This window comes from Leopardus geoffroyi, chromosome A3, assembly GCF_018350155.1.
Source record: "Leopardus geoffroyi isolate Oge1 chromosome A3, O.geoffroyi_Oge1_pat1.0, whole genome shotgun sequence".
Lineage (NCBI taxonomy): Eukaryota > Metazoa > Chordata > Mammalia > Carnivora > Felidae > Leopardus > Leopardus geoffroyi.
In genome coordinates, this window is record NC_059336.1 from 36,083,427 (window position 1) to 36,102,851 (window position 19,425).

At 43.1% G+C, this 19,425-nt stretch overlaps 2 long non-coding RNA genes across 2 annotated transcripts in view; both read right to left on the reverse strand.

Annotated features, from left to right (window-relative positions):
* Positions 1-19,425, reverse strand: part of LOC123580501 — a 167,975-nt gene that overhangs the window by 108,659 nt on the left and 39,891 nt on the right. The window lies entirely within an intron of this gene.
* Positions 11,127-12,543, reverse strand: LOC123580505. Its single transcript, XR_006703331.1, has 2 exons — positions 12,160-12,543; positions 11,127-11,955 (listed from the first exon to the last, which is right to left on the reverse strand). It is a non-coding gene; the product is annotated as an uncharacterized LOC123580505 (long non-coding RNA).

Consider the following 19,425-nt stretch of genomic DNA (forward strand, 5'->3'; position numbering starts at 1 on the left):
TCAGTAGGAAGAAGTTGCAGGAGCCAGGAGGCTGAAAGATGTCTGCCATCTGGAGAAACTGGAGGAAGGAGAATTGGAAGCCATGCAGATCAGGGGTGGGGAAACGAGAAGAAAGATGGGTTACTTGGCAGGAATACTTGGGCGGGGTCAGATGCCCCCACAGTGCTCTAATTCTGGGATGCAATTTGCACAGTCTTGACATCCAGTAGAGTCAGCAGTAAGAAAAAAAGTCCTTTCATTTCCAAATTCTGATAAATCTATATTTTGAACTGACATTTAGGAAAACTGTCTTTAAATATGCAAATGTAGCGTTTCAGTGTGATCCTCCAAAAAAAAAAAAGAGTACCAAATCTCAAAAATCATTAATAGCAATTCTAAAAAGTACAGTAAATTTATGATCTTTTTTTAGAGATAAAAGAAATGATACCATATCTCTAGAATATAGAATTTCTTCTTGAAGGAAAATCCAGTGAAAGTCATTGAAACTCTGGCAGGGCTGAGAAGAAAAGTTAAGGCTTGTTGTGGTTACAGGTACAGGTTTGACTCTTGAATGAGAACACATGAGATCAGAACCCAGTTCCACCAGTTACAAATTGTGTGCTTGGGTAAAGTCATAAACCCTGTAAACCTCAATTTCCTCCACCATACAAGGAGAGTAGTATTCACATCAAAGAATTATTATGAAGATTATAATTCACAATAATGCATGTTAATTGTTTACCACAGTGCATGGTATATTTTAATAGATAAATAATCATCTATCATTCCCATCATCACTATTATTAATCAGAGAGGTCTTCCAGAATTATTTATGGACAATGTCAATTGGGATTGGAGTGTTCTGTTTTCGACTGATTTGCTGTACGAATTCCACCAAATGGTTCAACTATAAAAGGGGAACAAGATCTAGGTCCAGAGTGAACCTCAAGAATGTAGATCACGGACATGGTTATTATTAACAGTGGATTGTCAAATAGGGGTGATGCATTCCCTCGTTTCAACTCTACAATGAGCTCACTGTGATGCCACGCATCTGTATAGGTTTCTGTTTTTTCATCAGTGAATACAATTGAACTACACAGTCTCCAAGGGTCATTTGAATTCTAACAGCCTTTGATTCTGCAACTATTGTTTCAACTGTAGCACTTGTGAGCTAAAACCAACATATCTGCCTGTATAGTTCTATGCTTATGGGTACTGAAAATGCAGTGTGTATGTGACCTTCCACAAGCAAAGAGGTAGGTTGCCCTCCTCAGCCCAGCCTGCTTGCTCAGAATAGTCATTTTGTTCTGCCCTTCGCTAGCTGCCTCTCCAGTAATTTTCTGTAGCAAGCTCCATCCTTATCCCAGCCATCAAGAGGAAAATGAATTTGCCCGGCAGTCCCAGGCATCCCTTCGAATGTTGCAGGGAGAGAACAGGCCAGGCATTTCACTGTTAATTATCAGCAGCCTGGCTGCTGTGGCCCCTTGCTGTGCCAATTTGAGAGATGAGACTCTTTACACTGCTTATTAGGCTCAGCTAAATAAATATTACCCAGCATTAGTGTTGTCAAAGATACAGTCTGAATTCAGCTCCCTGGAGTGGCTGTTGGTACCCATGCTTTCACCATTACATTTTCTTCCTGGCCCTCCCTTACCATACCACCATCAATCTCTTTCTCTCTTGTCTGGACATTCAACTGGATTCTGACATCAGGGAGTTGAAATATAATATCATTGATTTAGCTGCTTTCCTTAAGGTTATCAAACACCTATGCTGTTAAGGGCCTTAGTATTAATTACCTCTTATTCCTGTCCCAACAGACTGAATTTCTCAGCCATGTGTTTTGAGTTAGAGTCACCCTTCCCCCACCCACAACAACTCGGGCTGCAATGATTGGGATGGGAAGGTGGGAACTTGACCCTAATCAGGAAAATCACAGCCCCCAAAGACTTAATTCCAGGACTTGTTTAAACTATTTGAAAAATATACTTTCTCTTCTTGTCTGGATGTTGAATCTAGAAAATAGAGCCCTAAGGAGCTACTATAAGCTATTTTATAATCATAAAGTAGAAACTACCAAGAATGGAGCCAACACATAGTGAGTGGTGCAAAGAAATAAAGAAGCTCATGCCTGTCAAACCATTTAAGAAACTGGACCAAGTGGGGCGCCTGGGTGGCTCAGTCGGTTGAGCGTCTGACTTTGGCTCAGGTCATGATCTTGCAGTTCATGAGTTCGAGCCCCACATCAGGCTCTGCACTGACAGCCTAGAGCCTGCTTCAGATTCTGTGTCTCCCTCTCTCTCTGCCCCTTCCCCACTCATGCTCTGTCTCTGTCTCTCAAAAATGAATAAACGTTAAAAAAAAAAAAAAAGAGAGAGACTGGACCAAGCTTTACCTGAAGCCACCCCAACCTTTGGACATTTCAGTTTTGAATCCTTATGCCTCCTTTATTATTTAAGTTTGAGTGGGGAATTCTAATACTTTCATTTACATATATCTGTTTGTTATATGTGATATCCTTTGTATGTCTATTTGTATCAAGTGCAGGTGGAGCCCTGCCCATATCCCTTGAGATCTTACCATTGTAATGCTCTTCTAGCTGAATTTCTACTCCGGAGGGTGTACTCTTGTGCTTCTTTCTGCTTTAGCACAAGATGGGCCAAAAGTGCTGGGTAATTAACACCCCTCTGAGGCAGCCCTCAACCAATGACTGGGAGAGGCTGGTGGGTAAATACCCTAGTTGCTTTGCTCCCTTGGCATAGCTCTGAGATACATGTTTCATGTGGGCTTTTAGAGTTCCCCAGCAGGACTGAGCCTAATTTGTTTGCAAATGCACCCTGCATTGGCTGCCTTCCTTTCTCTGTCTCACTTCCGCACTTCTCTATGGGCTTGTTGGCATCACCTTCTAACTAAATTACTTGCACTTGGGTCCTTGCAAGCCAAGACACTGTTTAACAGAGCAGCAAACTAAAGCTAGAGTGGTCTACAGGAATTTATAAAAAGTAACATCTACTTATAACTTTAAAAATGCACCCCACGAATTGTTTGGCTTACACAATTTTCCTCTTTCCACCCCCAAATAGACTGATATATATACACAGGCCATTTTGACAGAGACTCAGCCTAGAAAGAAGCTATGAATTCAAAACCCAGTAAAACGATGCATTTTTTTTTCTGTCAGTGCCAGCCAAACAGAAGGTGACGTACTAGATGGAAGATTTCAGAAAGAGAAGTAAAAGCATGAACAGCCAAGGTGTGCAGGATGCTCATTAATCCTCAGGCTCCAGCAGTGGCCATAAGTTGTCTAGATTCTTCATTGGAAGAACCATGGTCACCAAGGTTATTAATCTGGTGGTCCTAAAAGATGAGCAACACAGACATTTTTAATCTCTGGATATACTCCTCTCTCTCTGCACAGTCTCTCTTCCAGTTCCTAAACCCTCCATGCTAAGAAAAACATCACCAGGCATGGGGCTTTGCCAAAAACATGCATTTACACTCCTAAAAGTACCTGTCAGATGAAACAAGCTCTTTTAAAGAGTGCACTTTCTGACTAGTCTCACTAATGGGATGTAGTCCACTATTTACATGACAAGTGTTAAAATGCAGCCTTCTTTGTTTTATTTTTATTTGGGATATTTTAAACAAAATATTCACTTTAATGCCAATGGGAAAAGGTCCACTTCTCTTTTGTGTTCCTTTCTGTCTTCCAATACTAAATTCTTGCCAAAGAGCACATATGGCCAACAGGGCTTGCATTGAGTCCAGTGTAATTCCATTTTACTGCTATTAGAAAGTGCAATCATGGGATAAAGGAGTCAGCACCTTCCAGGTAACATGGCACAATCTCCTCATGTTACCAGTAAGGACAGGGAAGGCATGAAAGTCTTAGATGACAAAGCTGGACAGGACTTTAAGGGCCAGTTCACTCCTGTGACAGTTGAAGAAACTGAGGCACAGATCAGTGAAATGCATCACTCAAGACTCCACAGCTAGTTAGGGACAAAATTGGGGATAGAACTAAGGAATCTTGATTTCATACACTGTACCTCCATCAGACCACTCTCATTAATTTTGGTTTAACTGACTTTTTGTTTCACCTGCTCACATTTCTACTCTATATAACCTATCCTGGATGTGGTGTAGGGTGTTTCTTCTTAGAGAACCTGAGATTATACCACTGCATTTAGTGGCCTTGCCTAAATAGTTACCCTGGAGAGGAACCCTCTCACACAGTGAGTTTTGTCACAGGATGTAAAAGAAAAAAATCATATGACCTTTCCTTCTCCCTTCAGAAAGAGCCTGAAAAGTCAGGTTATACTGCAGATCCAGCCTTAGTCCATTCAGTTTGTTGCTTATCCCTAATCCCAAACCACTTCCTGGGCCTGAGCCCAGGTACCGGTGTGGCCAGGAAAATGCCAGAAGCCATATGGACTCCCCAGGCCACCTCCTGGATGAGGTTGGTGGCACACACCTAGGAACCAACTCATTCCAAGAGATAGAACAGATGGCATTCCAGATATGAATATGTATAATTTAGGCTGCTAAGGTTGTTAAATAAGTATGTGTTTTTTGGTGAATTCATGAAAATCAAGAATTTTATAACTGAAATGAAAGCCAAGCAAAGGAAACTACAAGACACTTTCCAAAACCGTGCATTATTTCGTATTTGTGGTGTTGGCCTCCATAGCATGTTCCAACCTCCAGAGAAACCACTGGAAAATAACCAGGAAGAGAGAAGTCAAAATTGCAACAAAGGACATGGACTTAACATTTCCATGCCATGAGACCCCAAAAAGGCCAATGATGGCAGAATTAACATTCAGTAGAACAAGAAGTGGGCTGATTTCTCCTTGGCTTCACCACCTCTTTCTGTGGCCCTTCCTCAAGAAGTCAACCTTGACTATCCCACCTCAACTCAAAGTACTCATACTTCAATCTGGCTGCCCCAGCAACAAGGGCTGGAAGGGCACAACAGTAATGCAAATCACTCCATCAGTGGAACTAGTTAAGAAGATGGACTTCTAGAAATCTCTAACACAAACAGTACCCAGCAGAAGGTACTGATCTCTTTGCCCCACAATAATACTATCTTGTAAGTGAAGTCATTTCCAGTTACAGAACACTTTCATACTTATGATTTCATTTGATTGGATTTTATAACAACCATATGAGATAAATTGAACATGAATTCTTACCCTCATTTTACAGATGAGGAAATGGAGGCTCAGTGAGGTTAAATGACCACTTGGGGATACACAGATGGTAAGTGGTGCCACTGGGACTTGAACCCAAGACTTTTTGATTCTGTGTCTAGTGATGCATCTGATCTGGCATTTGCCAATGAATCAACAGCCAAAAGAGCCTTCACTGGGGAAGAATTCCAACTGCTGCTAGAACAGCCTAATCCATGGATTAACTGCTTTAATGAGTTAGAACAACAGGGGGTGGAATAAAGTGATATTCCCATATTCTGGAAACATTCCAAATACAGAAACTAGATTCTAATTATGCATTATCGATACTAGTGCTTCACCTCTCCTTGTCCCCACAACCTTTCGCAATTCCTCCAACTAGAGGCAAAATACATTTCCTTGCTTCACTGATGATGGATGTAGCAATATGATTTGCTTTACCGAATGAAACGTTAGCAAGCATAATGCAAGCAAAGATTTGAAATGAACTTCTGTAGTTGGGTTTGCCCTTTCATATTCCTATTACCTGCCCAAAGCTGCTCACTGAACCAACGAAAAAGACATGTGTACAGATATAGACCCAATCTGCAGCTCTAAGCTGAGCCCATCTGAAACTCAGCCTAGATCAACCAACTTCCATCCAACCAGTGACACATAAGCCAGAAAAAAAAATGTTTGAAACTACTGAGTTCTGGGCTGATATGTTATATAGCAATAACCAATCCTTTACCTTTCTTTCATCTTCCCATCTCCAATACAGTGCAAATAGGGCCTGCCCTTTGTTATCTTTACTCTCTGTTTTTTTTCCAGTCAGTGAATCACCACCTCTTCTTAACTCTTAGATTAGCAAGAGTTTCGATATCAGGATTGTATCATCATAGGACTATGAAAAGCTACTAATACGGACCCCAATGGTAGTAAAAACAAGGTAGGTTGAGTTACACCCACTAAAGAGAACACTGTAAGAGCCAAATAAATATTTAATGAATGAATGAAAAATCTGGGCATTTGAAGGCTATTTTATAATTAGCATGTTAGGGAAAACACATTGTCATTAGACAATATTTCCTATAGGCTTCTTTACATAGTGACCTGGTGCTGAATGTTCTAGGAAGACAGACTGCCTATCCCCTTGTGGCTTATTGACTAAAACAGACAGCACAAAAGCAGGCAACTGGTAGAAAACATAGTATAGTAACGGATAAATATATAAATCAAGGGTAAGATTGGATACTTTATTTGGCCTGATTCTGCCATTTTAGCTTTGTTGGATGCATCATAATCTCCAGTTCTTCTGTTTCCTTAGAAAGCTGCAGCAGGCTTCCATCTATAGAAAGTTATATGCTTTTCTAGGTGTTTAAGAGATTCAAATCCCCTATTCCTTCATCAGCTATTCCAAGCTGGGGTGGTTGGGGGAGGGTGTATCAATACCAGCCCGCTTACAGAAGAAGGACTTGGCTATTCATCAGTTATCTGAGGACAGTTTCCTGGAGATGATGGAAAAACTATGTCTCACACCTGGCCAGCACTCAACAATGTTTGCCAAATGAAAGAGGGGAAGAAGATAGGAACTAGCATCTGCCCTACCCAGCCTTCCATCCTTCCACTCTGTTTCATCTCTGTTTGATCAAAAGTCATCCATTTGTCTGCTCCCTCCAACTCCCACTGGTTCCAGCCCTATGATTCAGCCATCACAAATCTCCAAATTTGTTCACTGATCACACTCTCCCTCCCACCCCACCTCCCCGCCCCAGTCTCTGGCACAGTGCTTGTTTCAGACTTGAGTCTTGATATCCGCAGATTTTCCATTTGGGTTCTCAGCCCCATTTTTAAAGTGCCCCAGTGCACTGTATTTTGTACATAGCCCCCCACTCTGGCTGCAGCTCTAGAAGGCTGGACTTTAATTCTTAGTTTTCTTTTTAATATTCTTTCTAACAGTATCATACAAGGCACTGAGTGTTGTACCCAGTGTTGTACTGCTTATAAAGCACTTTATTGTACACTCATTCACCTGACCCTTACCACAGTGATCTCAGGCAGATAGCACAAGCCCTCCTTTTCAAATGACCACTTGGAATACAAAGAGGGTCACAGAGCTGGTGTACAGACCAGGCAGATGCAAACCCAGTTTTCCTGTCTCCAACTCTGGAAGTTATTTCTTTGGATTGTGTTATTTTAAAAAGTCCTAGCACTGCTGAAACTCTTGGACATCCTTTACAATTTTCAAACTTAGAAAATAGATAATTGCTAAGAAAATAGTTGTTATGGCTCAAAAAAAAAAAAATGGCCACAAGGAAACTGATCCACTTAGAATGCCCATAATCGCCCAAATAACTGTCAGTGATATTCCATCACATTGATACAGATCTTATCATTCTGGGCTCAGTTAGCAGGATTCACTCTTCCAAAAAATAGCTCCAGCCTTAGTGGGTAAAATGAACTTCAGTGCAAAAGCCCTAAACTCTACAAATCTCAACTTTCAGTCATGCCTTCAAAGGTGATTAAAGAAGAAATGTCGGGAGAAACCCAAGGTTGGCACCACGTCATGAACCGCTCAACATCTACTGGAACTTACTGCATCTATAAATATTTACATTACAGAGTGATAGAATATTTGGAAGTCCCTAAAGACTGCATCTTGAGAAGGTATGCAGCTTCCTCAGCAGCCACTGTCCAATCTGATTCCACTTCGAGATCATTTCCAAATAACCAGCTTAAGCATAATGCAGTAGAAAAGTTCTAGGTCAGGAGGAGGTGATGCGAGTTCAGCTCCTGACTGTTCTACTAACTGTGTGAAGCTGAGCAAATTCCTTGACCTATCCCAACCCCATTCTTTCCAAAAATAATTATTGAGCACCTACAACTTGCCAGGCACTGGGAATTAGAACAGTCCACAAGACAAAGTTCTTGCCCTCAGGGAACTCACGTGCTAGGGGAGATTGATGATGAATAAATAAACATATAAGGAGGACATGAAAACAGTAAGGAGATTGGCAGAGATGGAGAGCAGAGGTGCTGTGGACAGGATGCTATTTTGGATAGATGGTCTTTTGAGATAAAATACCTGGGGGAAGAGAATTCTTGATGAAGGGCACAGCATGTGGGAAGGCCCTGAAGTAGGGGGAGACTGGTGTGTTCAGAGAACAGAGAGGGAGCCAGTATAGCTGGAGCGGAGGGAGGAAGGGAAGAGAGTGGAAAGGGAGGAGGTGACAGGTAACTGCCATCATGGAGGGACCTTTAGGGTTGGTAGTAACTTGGGAGGGAAGCCAGTGGTGGCATCTGAGCGGGTGACATTATGATCCAACTTGGTTTCCAGGAACATAACTTTGCCTGCTCTATGAAGGCAGGTTAGGCTTTTCTTATCTGGAAACCAGCTGGTAGGGACTAGAGAAACAAACTAGGCTTTGCACGGCCCCCCTCTCTGAGCTGAGATCCCCTTATATACTTTGCTGAGCAGGTCACGGCCCATCTGGGTGAGGCACGTCTACAACTGCAGTAGCTCTTTTGTCCCAGAGGCCCAAGGCTGCGCCATTCCCCTGCCATTAGGCTACTAGTTGACTAGGGAAAGACAGATTCCAGCCACTGCAGGAGATCCTGCAAAACCTGGTGACCCCACTTGGAGCCCCCCATATCAGGGTGGATTTTCCGAGAAGAGTCCTTTAAGTGGTTTCAGACACAAAAGACTCTGTTTGCTGCTTTTCACTTCCTGCTACCAGCCTTTCTTCCCAAAAAAAGTCATCTGGAAAAGCCAGTAGGGTTAAGGCACTTGGCCTTTGCCCAACAGAGCAATTATTCTGTGGATGCTCAAGACTTTCAGATCTTATTTCCTTTTTCTGGGTCACCTGCTTGGTGTGAATTCATCCAAATACATCAGTTTGATATTTTTAGAGTTATACATTATTACTGCATTTCTACCCTCCCGCAGAAATTCGAGCTCGGGGCTGGGGCAGAGCCCCCGCGTTTGAGACTCAAGAGATTGGCAAGGCCCCTCTCGTCCCAGCCCTCCTTCTGGAGCCAGCCCTCCGCACCCGCTGTGCTTAGCTCCTTCAAGAATCCTGAGTCATTTCACCATTTCTGTTTCTCTCCTTTCCCCCGGCCACGTTCCTGATGCAAAGGAACACTGCAGCTCTGCGAGCGCCTCCCTTCAGCAGGCAGCCACCCGCACCCCCTTGGCCTCCCTCCAGCAGCCGCGGCTGGGGCTGCGGGCGGAAGGTCGGGGAGCCAGCTCCTCTGGGCGAGCAGAAGGCGAGGGCGCGGGAGGCGAGGCGCGAGCAGGCCCGGGGTGGCGGGGGTAGGGGGGGAGGTGGGGGGGGTGGGGGAGGTGGAGGAGGAGAGACGCCGCGAGGGCGTGGGCGGGAGGGCTCGGGCGGGCTGTGCCGCAGTGACTTGGGTGGTGGTGATTCGTTCGCGGGAGCAGGCCGGGAGGCGGGGTTCCTGACTCACTGCGGCACAGGCGGGGCTGGCGGCGGGCCCGGCTGGGGCCGCGCCTCCCCCGCGCCCCTGCTGTCTGCTTGGGAGGCCAGGGGCGCAGGCGAGGCATCCCCTGGGTCAGGGGTCGTCCTGTGGGCTTTCCGAAGAGCCTGTGCTCATTTCCGCCGGAGCCCTCGGGGCGCAGTATTGTCGCTGTACAGTCACTGTTTGTTTATTTCCACATCTGCCCCCAGGAGACTCCGTTAGGGCAGAGCTTTCTAATCCACCCCCTGATGAATTCGGGGCCCTCGCACTTGGCACAGTGCCTGGCACGTCATCACGACTTGGGGGATCAGTAAACAGCCGAGGAGGGAAAGGAGAGGGAGGAGGGAAGGGAGAGGGAGGAGGGAGGAGGGAGTCAGGGCAGGAGAGAAGAACAGAGAGGAAGCCGACTAGAGCCTCCGTGTCTGCAGAAGTGCAAACCATCGCCCTGTGTGATACAGGAATTAAAGCCGTGGGTATATGTGAAGATTTGGCTTAGCTGCCCCTCACACACCTGGGGCATCATCCCCAGTGTTTTTGCTCCTTGAAGGATAGTGATGATGATCAGAGGGGAAGAAAAGGACAAAGGGGGAAGAAAAAGATGGGGAGGAAAGGGGTTGTCTCACTCTTAAAATTGGCAGAGGCCATAAGCACTCCACTAGCTTCACACCATCAGTTGCCCCCAAAGCAAAGCAGATTGGTGGCCCCTCCCTTCTTTACCATCATAACCTCAGAATTTGCAGAGTCTGGGGGATTCTCAAACCCAGCCTTCCATCTAACAGATGAGGAAACTGAGGTTCAGGGAGGCTCTGTCATATGCCCAAGTAGAGGAAGACAGAACAGGAATCCATGTGTTGGGGCTTGTTTTTCCAATCCATTACCTTGCCTACTGCATTCCACTGCCCACCCCTGAGCATTCTCCATTCCTGGTTTCTCCAAAATAGAAGTTCTGGGGGGAAGCCCCACATTGTGATTTGTTCAGGGCCTGGACCCTGGTAAAGGCAAATGTGGAATTCTGGGTGCAGATACCCAGGCATCGAGAAGCCTCTGAAACCCCCACCCTGCCCCCACCCCAGGGCAGCGAGCAGCTGCCAGCTCCCGCCTGACAAACAAGCTTTCTGGGGCAGCTCTGCGCATGGAGAGGAGTGTCTCTTGCAGCTCCAAAAACAGATTTTGCCATCTCATCCCCACATTTGCAGTCTCAAGTTGGCTTCTTGTGATTGGCCAGAACTTTTCCTCGCTAGAAAGATGAGGAGAATCTGCCTCCTCCAACCAGCTGGAAGAAAACACTCTGCACAAGCATAGATGTGATGGCTGTTCCACCTCCCTCTGATGGGGGACAGGGGAGTCAGGCATGGACTCAACAGGTTGAATGATGCCAGGGACCCCCCAAGCGTCTTTACACTTGACCACAGGAGTGGTGGCATCTGACAGGGTAGCTAACCTTGTACCTTTCATTCTGTAATTCGGGGTGTTTCATAAAATGGGTTCTTTGGCTTTGGAGACCAAAAGGTTTCTCAAAATTTAATTTTTGTCGTGATCACAGCTGGCAGCTTGTGTACAGAGCAGATGGTTGCTAATGTAGTTCGAATTGGGGGCAATCAGACCTTCCTGTCCGTCTACCCCAGTTCACTCCCACATCTACTGCACCACACAGACTCCTTTCTCCAGTGTTGAAAACTCTACCCTGAGAGATGCAGTCCTTTAGAGTGATGGATAGCACTTCAAGGAATTCCCCAGGGTTAAGGCTTAATTAGCTATTAATAGCCCTACTGCAGCAATCTTTGACTTAGCTGTTTGTTAGAATGACCTGGAGAGTTTAAACCACTACTGATGCCCAGGCCACACCTCAGACCAAGTAGATCACTACTGGTGGTGGTCTTGTCTAAAAGTTCCCCCAGGTGACTGCAGTGTACTGTGGGATTGAAAAACGCTGTTGTAATGGTAACTGCTGATTTTGCCTGCCCATAACTGTTCTCCTTTCTAATAACAGCACCTGATATTCCTCTGGAAGCCCTGCCCCCCACTCTGTCTTCAACCACATGAGTTGATGGATCACCTCCCACCATCACCTTCCACACCATGTTTTTTTAGGGGATAAGAACCCACCAGTTTGACCAGTTAGCATGGTCCATTCCCCTGTAGAAAGTAAGTGGTTCAGTGGTTGAGGCGTGACATGTGACCCGAAGAGGTCCAATGAGAATCAACCTCAAGACTTTGCTGAAATAGAAGGGGATGGTCTCTTTGGGCTGCAATTATTCAGCAGAAAACAGAAGAGTCTTGGGCTCACTGCAGCCATTTTTGTCACCACATGGAGAAAGCCTGCCTGTAAATGAAGGCAACACAGAAGAAAAGAGAGATTATTGATGGGATGAGAAAGACTGAAACCTAAAAAACCATGCCTGAAGCCAGATACCCTTCCGTAACAGAAACAAATAAATTCCCCTTTTCACTGAAGCCAATTTGAGCTGAGTTTTCTATGATGTGCCACATCATAGCAGAATTAATCTGTTATATAACTAGATATTACCTTGAAATGCAGAGAACAGAGTTGTGATCTGAAAGGTCATAAATAAATGAGCTTGCATATTCACAGTGAATGGTCCCAAGCACCTAAAGAAAACAAGATGAAGCCATACACCTTCAAGGATGGTAGTTCTCAAAAGAGAGGGGTGCTGAAACCAAAAACAGACGTGTTCCAGTCCAGTTTGTTCTTTCGTGCACATCAAAAGTCATGAGTATCTCACTCTTAAGTCAATAAGAAAAAGCTTGAGGCCAAAGTAAATAGGTCTGAGGGATAATGTGTGAAGTAAATTTTAACCATGTCTATTAGAGCTTTTTAAAATTTGCCAATGTGATAATGATACAGGAGGTTATATGGCCCAAACAAGCAGTCAACAGACCATCAAGACAAGACATTGGATGCTTTCTTGGTCAGGGGCACCTTCCTGGAAAATGTGCCCTCTGTCTGAAGGTACAAGTGAGAGAAGAGTAATTGACTCACGGAAGTTTCGATTTGAGAGTTGTATCATCTCAACTCTCATCTTGTTTGTAGCCATCGTGGCAGAACAAACCACCCCAACCTTGGTAGCTTAAAAACATGATTTATCTGGCTCATTAATCTACAGGCCAGCATTTTGAGTGAGATTAGCTGGACTGTTCTGGTCTCAGCTGGGCTCACTCGGCATCTGCAGTCAGTTTCTGTTCAAGCTAAGTGGCTCTGTTTCTGAACTGGGCTGGCTGTTGGCTGGGGCTGTGGGGGTGACTAGGCCTTGCATCTCTCATCCTTCAGCAGCCTAGCCTGGGCTTATTCACATGGTGGAGGCAGGATTCCAAGAGTGAGAGGAAAATGACACAAGGAATCTTGAGATCTGGGCTCAGAACTTGCACACTGGCATTCATTCCATCACATTCTATTTTTCAAAGCAAGTCACAACTTCACTTTTTGACAGGAGGCGTTCAAAGTCGCATGGCAGTGAGCCAATGAGAACTCAGAGATGTTTTGACCCAAACTTTCCCATCTGATGGGCAGCCAGTGGGCTCATTTAAGCCCCCTCTGATGATGGAGGCCTATTCTGGCCTCCACACTGATGTTTTGTTTACTACACTTCTTTTTTAGTTATTTCCCACATGATGCAAGTTTGCTTGACTCCTGGCAAAATCTCTGTGAAGTAACTAAGGCAGACATTGTCTACATTTGCTGCTTTACAGTGAAAGAAATGGATACTCTTATTCTCAAAGTCACCCATCAAATATATTGGGATTCTGTCTCTGGACCAGGCACTGAGACACAACGGAAAATAGGGCAGACATAGACTCTCTCTGCACAAAGCATAGGATTTACCACTTAAATGCCAGGTCCAAGACTGTTCTGAACCAAGACTATCCTAATTTTTCCTCTGGATGTACTTTTCATCCTCAGTCTTTGCTATGGTTCTTTAATGCTGGGCTGTATATCAAAGCCAACTGTTTATATTTGTGATGGGAGCAATTCATATTAATTCATGGAGTTGTCAGCCTACCCTTATTCCCTTCCTACCCCTTCTAAGGGGAATTTTTTCTTTTATTACTAAGTTTGTCTCCTCTCCCCTGGGGAACTCTGTCTTCACTGGGTAGACTCCCAGGCTTTCAGAGACAGATGAATCTGAAAAGTGGGTAGAGCAAGTTTGGAAGAAGCAAGAGGAAAATGTGCGGTGGGGTTTCAGAAAGAGCAGAAGTAGGGAATAGAAAGAAAAGGATTTAGAGAACAAGAAAGGCTAGACAAGCTACAGGATATATGAAAATTAGAGAGAAGAAAGGCTTTCTTTAAACGCTATGCTGGGGTGCCTGGGTGGCTCCATCGGTTAAGCATCTTTCAGCTCAGGTCATGATCTCACGGCTCCTGGGTTTGAGCCCCACGTCGGGCTCTGTGCTGACAGCTCAGAGCCTGGAGCTTGCTTCAGAGTCTGTGTATTCCTCCCTCTCTGCCCCTCCCCCACTCATACTCTGTCTCTCTCCCTCAAGAATAAATATATGTTAAAAAAATTTTAATAATAAAAATAAATAAATAAATAAATGTGCTGAGTTAGAAAGTGGATCTCTTTTGTTTTTCTTCCAGATATGCTAGTAAAGTTTGCTTTACCTTTTATTTTGATAATGTTTGACTACTAACTTTGTTGTGTTTTGTTTTTGTTTTTGTTTTTTTTTAATGTAACAATTTGGCAAGTCAAGACATGAAAACTGGAAATTTATCTGGGGCAAATTTAATTAACAGTCATTATGTCCCCTGGCAGGACAACTAAAATTTGTGCTTTCACTAGATACCTGGTCCAGATCAAAAGATTGGTGATCCTTTTCTTAACAACATAAAGACAGGGGCGCCTGGGTGGCTCAGTCGGTTGAGCGACCGACTTCGGCTCAGGTCGTGATCTCACGGTTTGTGAGTTTGAGCCCCGCGTTGGGCTCTGTGCTGACAGCTTGGAGCCTGGAGCCTGCTTTGGATTCTGTGTCTCCCTCTCTCTTGGCCCCTCCCCCACTCGTGCTCTGTCTCTCTCTGTCTCAAGAAGTAAATAAACATTAAAAAATTAAAAAAAAAAAAACAACAAAGACAAAATAAAGCCCCTCAATCCCCATATTTCATTCCGATTTCATTGGTGTTTCCTTAATGATCTTTTTTCTGTTCCAAGACCCAATTAGGATTCATTTGAATCCTGATTCATTTAGTTTTCATGTCTTCTCTGGATTATGACACTTTCTCACACTGCTTTTTTGGGATGACCTTGACGGTTTTGAAGAGTACTGGTCAAGTATTTTGTAGAATATCTTTCCGTTTGTTTTGTTTTGTTTTTCCATGGTTAGATGTGGGTTATGGGTTACAGAGGATGACCACAGAGGCAAAGTGGAATTTTTAAAACACATTCTATCAAGGGCCCATATAATCAATATGACTTATTACTGATGATGTTAACCTTGATCACCTGGCTAAGGTAATGTTTGCCAGAGTTCTCAGCTATTAAGTTACTTCTTTCTCCTTCCATAACTGTATTCTTTAGAAACAAGCTTAAGTATAGCCCACCCCTTAGAGGTAGAAAGTTCTGCCTTTTACCATAGTAAAATAATTTGATTTACTAGAATTTCACTTAAAGTTGGGAATGGAAAAGGAGATAATTCTCCAAAGAATAAGAGTGCTATAAAGTGTAATGTGCTAGGAATTCCCACATCCAGCACAGTGGGCAGGCATTACAGAGAGTCTGAAATGAGGGAATGGTAAGAATCCCCATGATACTGAAAGGGATGTATGGAGAGGCAGGGAGAAAGTTGAGCGGTTGTTCTTTCTGGAAGACATTGGAGAGCGGTACCTGGTAGAGGATATTACCAATGTTTTATGGGCCACTCACTGTGGCCAGCCCCCATATTACATCTTTAAGGAAACTTACAGTAAAGATTTACATTAGTCTTCAAGGCATCAGAAGCCACACTGCTACCTCTTCCAGACCAAGAATGGTCCACAACAGAGTTCTATCATATCTGGGTTGTATTAGCAAATGATTAATCAGGCTAGGTCTGACTCTGAAGTGGGAAATACATAGTCCAAAGGCTACATCAAGCATATTGTTTAATTTCTTGAACCTCATGGAAGTTTTTTTTTTTTTTTAATCTTTGTTTTTGAGAGAGAAAGAGAGACAGAGGGTGAGGGGAGGAGGGCAGAGAGAGAGGGAGACACAGAATCTGAAGTAGGCTCCGGACTCTGAGCTGTCCACATAAATAAAGCCTGACATGGGGCTTGAACTCACGAATAATAAGATCATGACCTGAGCTGAAGGTGAATGCTTAACCAACTGAGCCACCCAGGCACCCAGAACCTCACAGAAGTTTTAAAAATAGTCTTATGGAAGTAAGTTTTTGCAATGGCATTCCTCCCACAGCTACTCCCCATTATTTAACTGGACATGAAAATGGTAGAGTGGCTGATGGTGACATCTTTGCACTGTCCAAAGTTTGGACTCTTTTGTGAATCTTGTATTCCTTGATTATTGCTTTTTACTTACATCGTATTCCATTGTGACACCTGTATTCTTTGATCATTGCTTTTTACCAAAAATTACATATAGATACACACATGTATCCCCTAATTGTCTTCTTATATATGTTTCTACCACAGAGAGAAAGATTGTTCCCTACTCAACAGTCTCTGGGTGGTTGCCTTGTGGTTGCTCTTTTCACAACATACATCTGTGTCAAAAGATAAAGCCTCTGTAACTTCTACTCAGCAGTTCAGCATGTTGCAAGAAATTCAACATGGGATACATGTGTTTCCACAAAGGATATGCAAGCTTCCCCTAGGAAGATGATTTGAGTGTTTAGGGAAGCAATAAATACGTTCTAACAAGAATATTGCAGTCAGCAAACAAAGTGTGTGGTAAATAGGTCCTCTCTTGGGAATTGGCAGAGCTCCAGGGTGTGTGCTGCTGGTCCATCCATGGACTCCAACTAAGTGAACAGTCTGGTAGGTATCCACAGAGCTCCTTGGCTGAGGGGCAGAAGCAGGACCCCGAACAGCTGCCCCTTTCCACTATTCCTGGGCACAAAGTCTAATTTCCAACCCAAGCTGCAGCAGTAGGCAGTGCAGTAGTTCAACTAAGTTTTGTTTCATCGCAGAGTCTTCTGTGTACTGATAAAAGCAAGGAAATTCAGATCATGAAGAAAAGAAATGCCCATAGTTTTTATTTTTTTTTCAACGTTTATTTATTTTGGGACAGAGAGAGACAGAGCATGAACGGGGGAGGGTCAGAGAGAGAGAGGGAGACACAGAATCGGAAACAGGCTCCAGGCTCTGAGCCATCATGAGCCATCAGCCCAGAGCCTGACGCGGGGCTCGAACTCACGGACCGTGAGATCGTAACCTGGCTGAAGTCGGACGCTTAACCGACTGCGCCACCCAGGTGCCCCCCTGCCCATAGTTTTTAAAGAACCAGTCCTAGTGGTAAGCCTGGGACAAGAAAACATTCTCAGTGATTCAGTTACTCTTATTAAACCGAGGCTAGGTTCCAAGTGACATTGTGGTGTCAGGTGCAGCTCTTTCTTTCTTTCTTTCTTTCCTTCCCTCCTTCCCTCTTTCCTTCCTTTCTTCTTTTTCGTGAGTTTATTAGAGTGAAGACATTTAATGTTGTTTGTTATCTACTAATATCAGTAATGTTATCAGTGACAATGGAGCAAATCATTTAGTGTTTGCCATCTGTGTGCCCGAAGACAGGTGTCCTTTCTTCTTCCATCTCTGTTTTCACTGGTTTCTGAGTCTCTCTGCTTTGAGAAGGAGCAAAGTTGTCAGCATGGATGCTCATTTGAGTTTTTGTCTGAAATATGTTGGTCACCTAAATCTGTACTTCACAGAGGCCTCCAACGTGGTAATTCCTAGGCCCTCAGCCCTCCAGGTTAGCTTTTTAAGACTGTTGAGAAGTGATCAAACTCACCAAGCTTGCTTCTTTTGTGTTAAAAAAGTAAAGAAATAGCACTCCACAGGAAAAAAAAAATAGAATTCTTTGTTTCAATATCAAAATCCAGAGTGGGGGTGGGATATAAACCAGAGAAAAAGACTGTCCTTGCGAAAAGCCTGTTCCAAGGCCAGAAGCAATCAGGTTCTTAGCCAGGAGGAGGCACTCCTTGAGGCAAATGCCATGCAGCCCCAGTGGTATGGATGACCATGCTCTGTGAGACCAGGATGTCTCAGTCTTAGAATCTAAATCTCTATTAGATAAAAATGTCTCTATTGACCCATCCCCTTATACTCCTGGTGATAGGGGTGAGTGCAGTATGGATCATGCTTGCCACATTTGGCTTCATCAACTCTCTCAATCAGCCTGTTGATCTTTTTCTATCCTGAATCCACAACAAATGGGCCCTTAGGTGGGAAGGGAGAGGCAGAAGTTAACTAAATAACACTATAATCTGCATCATTTCTAATGAGCCAGTGTATTTACACTTGTCACTTAGTTACAAAAAAAAAAAAAAAAAACCCAAAAAACAAAAAACAAAAAACTTCTTATGTTTTAAACTATATGATTCTTATCCATTTACGATTTTGGTGAAACTAGCCCCCTTTAATTAATTTTTTTAACTTAAAAGTAATGCATATAATACTACTTATTGTGGAAAATATAGCTAATGTTACCCATAATGCCAGCAGCCAAGGAGCAGTTCAATTTTTTATGTGAATATGTAAATATATATGTATATGCAGTTTTGTACCCTATATAATCAATTCCATAGTTTATTGTGAACATTTGTCATGTCATGAAATATTTTTTAAGAACATGAATTTAACAGCTATTTAATACTTCCCCCAAAGGTACATGTCAATTTTATTATTTCGAGACATTTAGGGGTTTCCCTTTTCTTCTATAGTAAATAATGCTTAATATTTGTTTACAGATTCCAAAGCACTACGATTTTCTCTTTTTTTCTTCCTTTCCTTTATATATTAGATATGATAGTAGAATCAGAACTTTGGCACTGAACAAAGCCTTAGAGAAAATATCCCTCACTCTATTTTAAGGAACTGTACCTTGAAATGTTTTTAAAAGTACAGCAAATTAGATGAAATGATGAAACAAACATTAATTAATTATATCTCCTTCAGAATTTTTAGTTAAAATAACTAGAATATAAAGCTAAAGTCTTGTTTATTCTATTTACCTCATCTTTTCCCTGTTCAAACTGTCATAGATGTGATGTATATATCACCCAGCCCAGATGTTTATATTTTTGCCACATACATATGAGAAATATATAGAGTTGCTTTTTCATATGGATAAATGTTATCGGACTGAATGTAATATTTTTCTATTTCTTTTTCCATTCAACATTTAAAATATCTGTCTATGTTGATTCATAGGATTCTAGTTCAGTCACTGTAACTGCTATGTAGCATTCTATCATGCGAGTACATAACCTATTTACCCATTCCATTTTTCACAGCTCTTTGGGTTATTTCCACATTTTCTCTAGTATAAACAGTGCTGCAGTTTTTACGTGACTGTGTTCATATCTCTGCCGTGTGCAAGGCCAGCAGTCTTCAGCATTTGCCTGATATATATCAAATGCCTTTCCCATCTCCTGGTTTCCAGCCTTTCTGAGTCTTGTTACTTTAAGTGAATCTCTGGAAAGTAGCAAATATGGATTTTTTAAAACCAATTTGATTGTCTGTACCTTGTGTATAATCTCTTTGTATTATCATAATTACTGGTATGTTTGGACTTCTCTCTGCCATCCTATTTTGTGCATTCCATTTGGGAGATTTTTCTTTGCTGCTTCTCCCTGC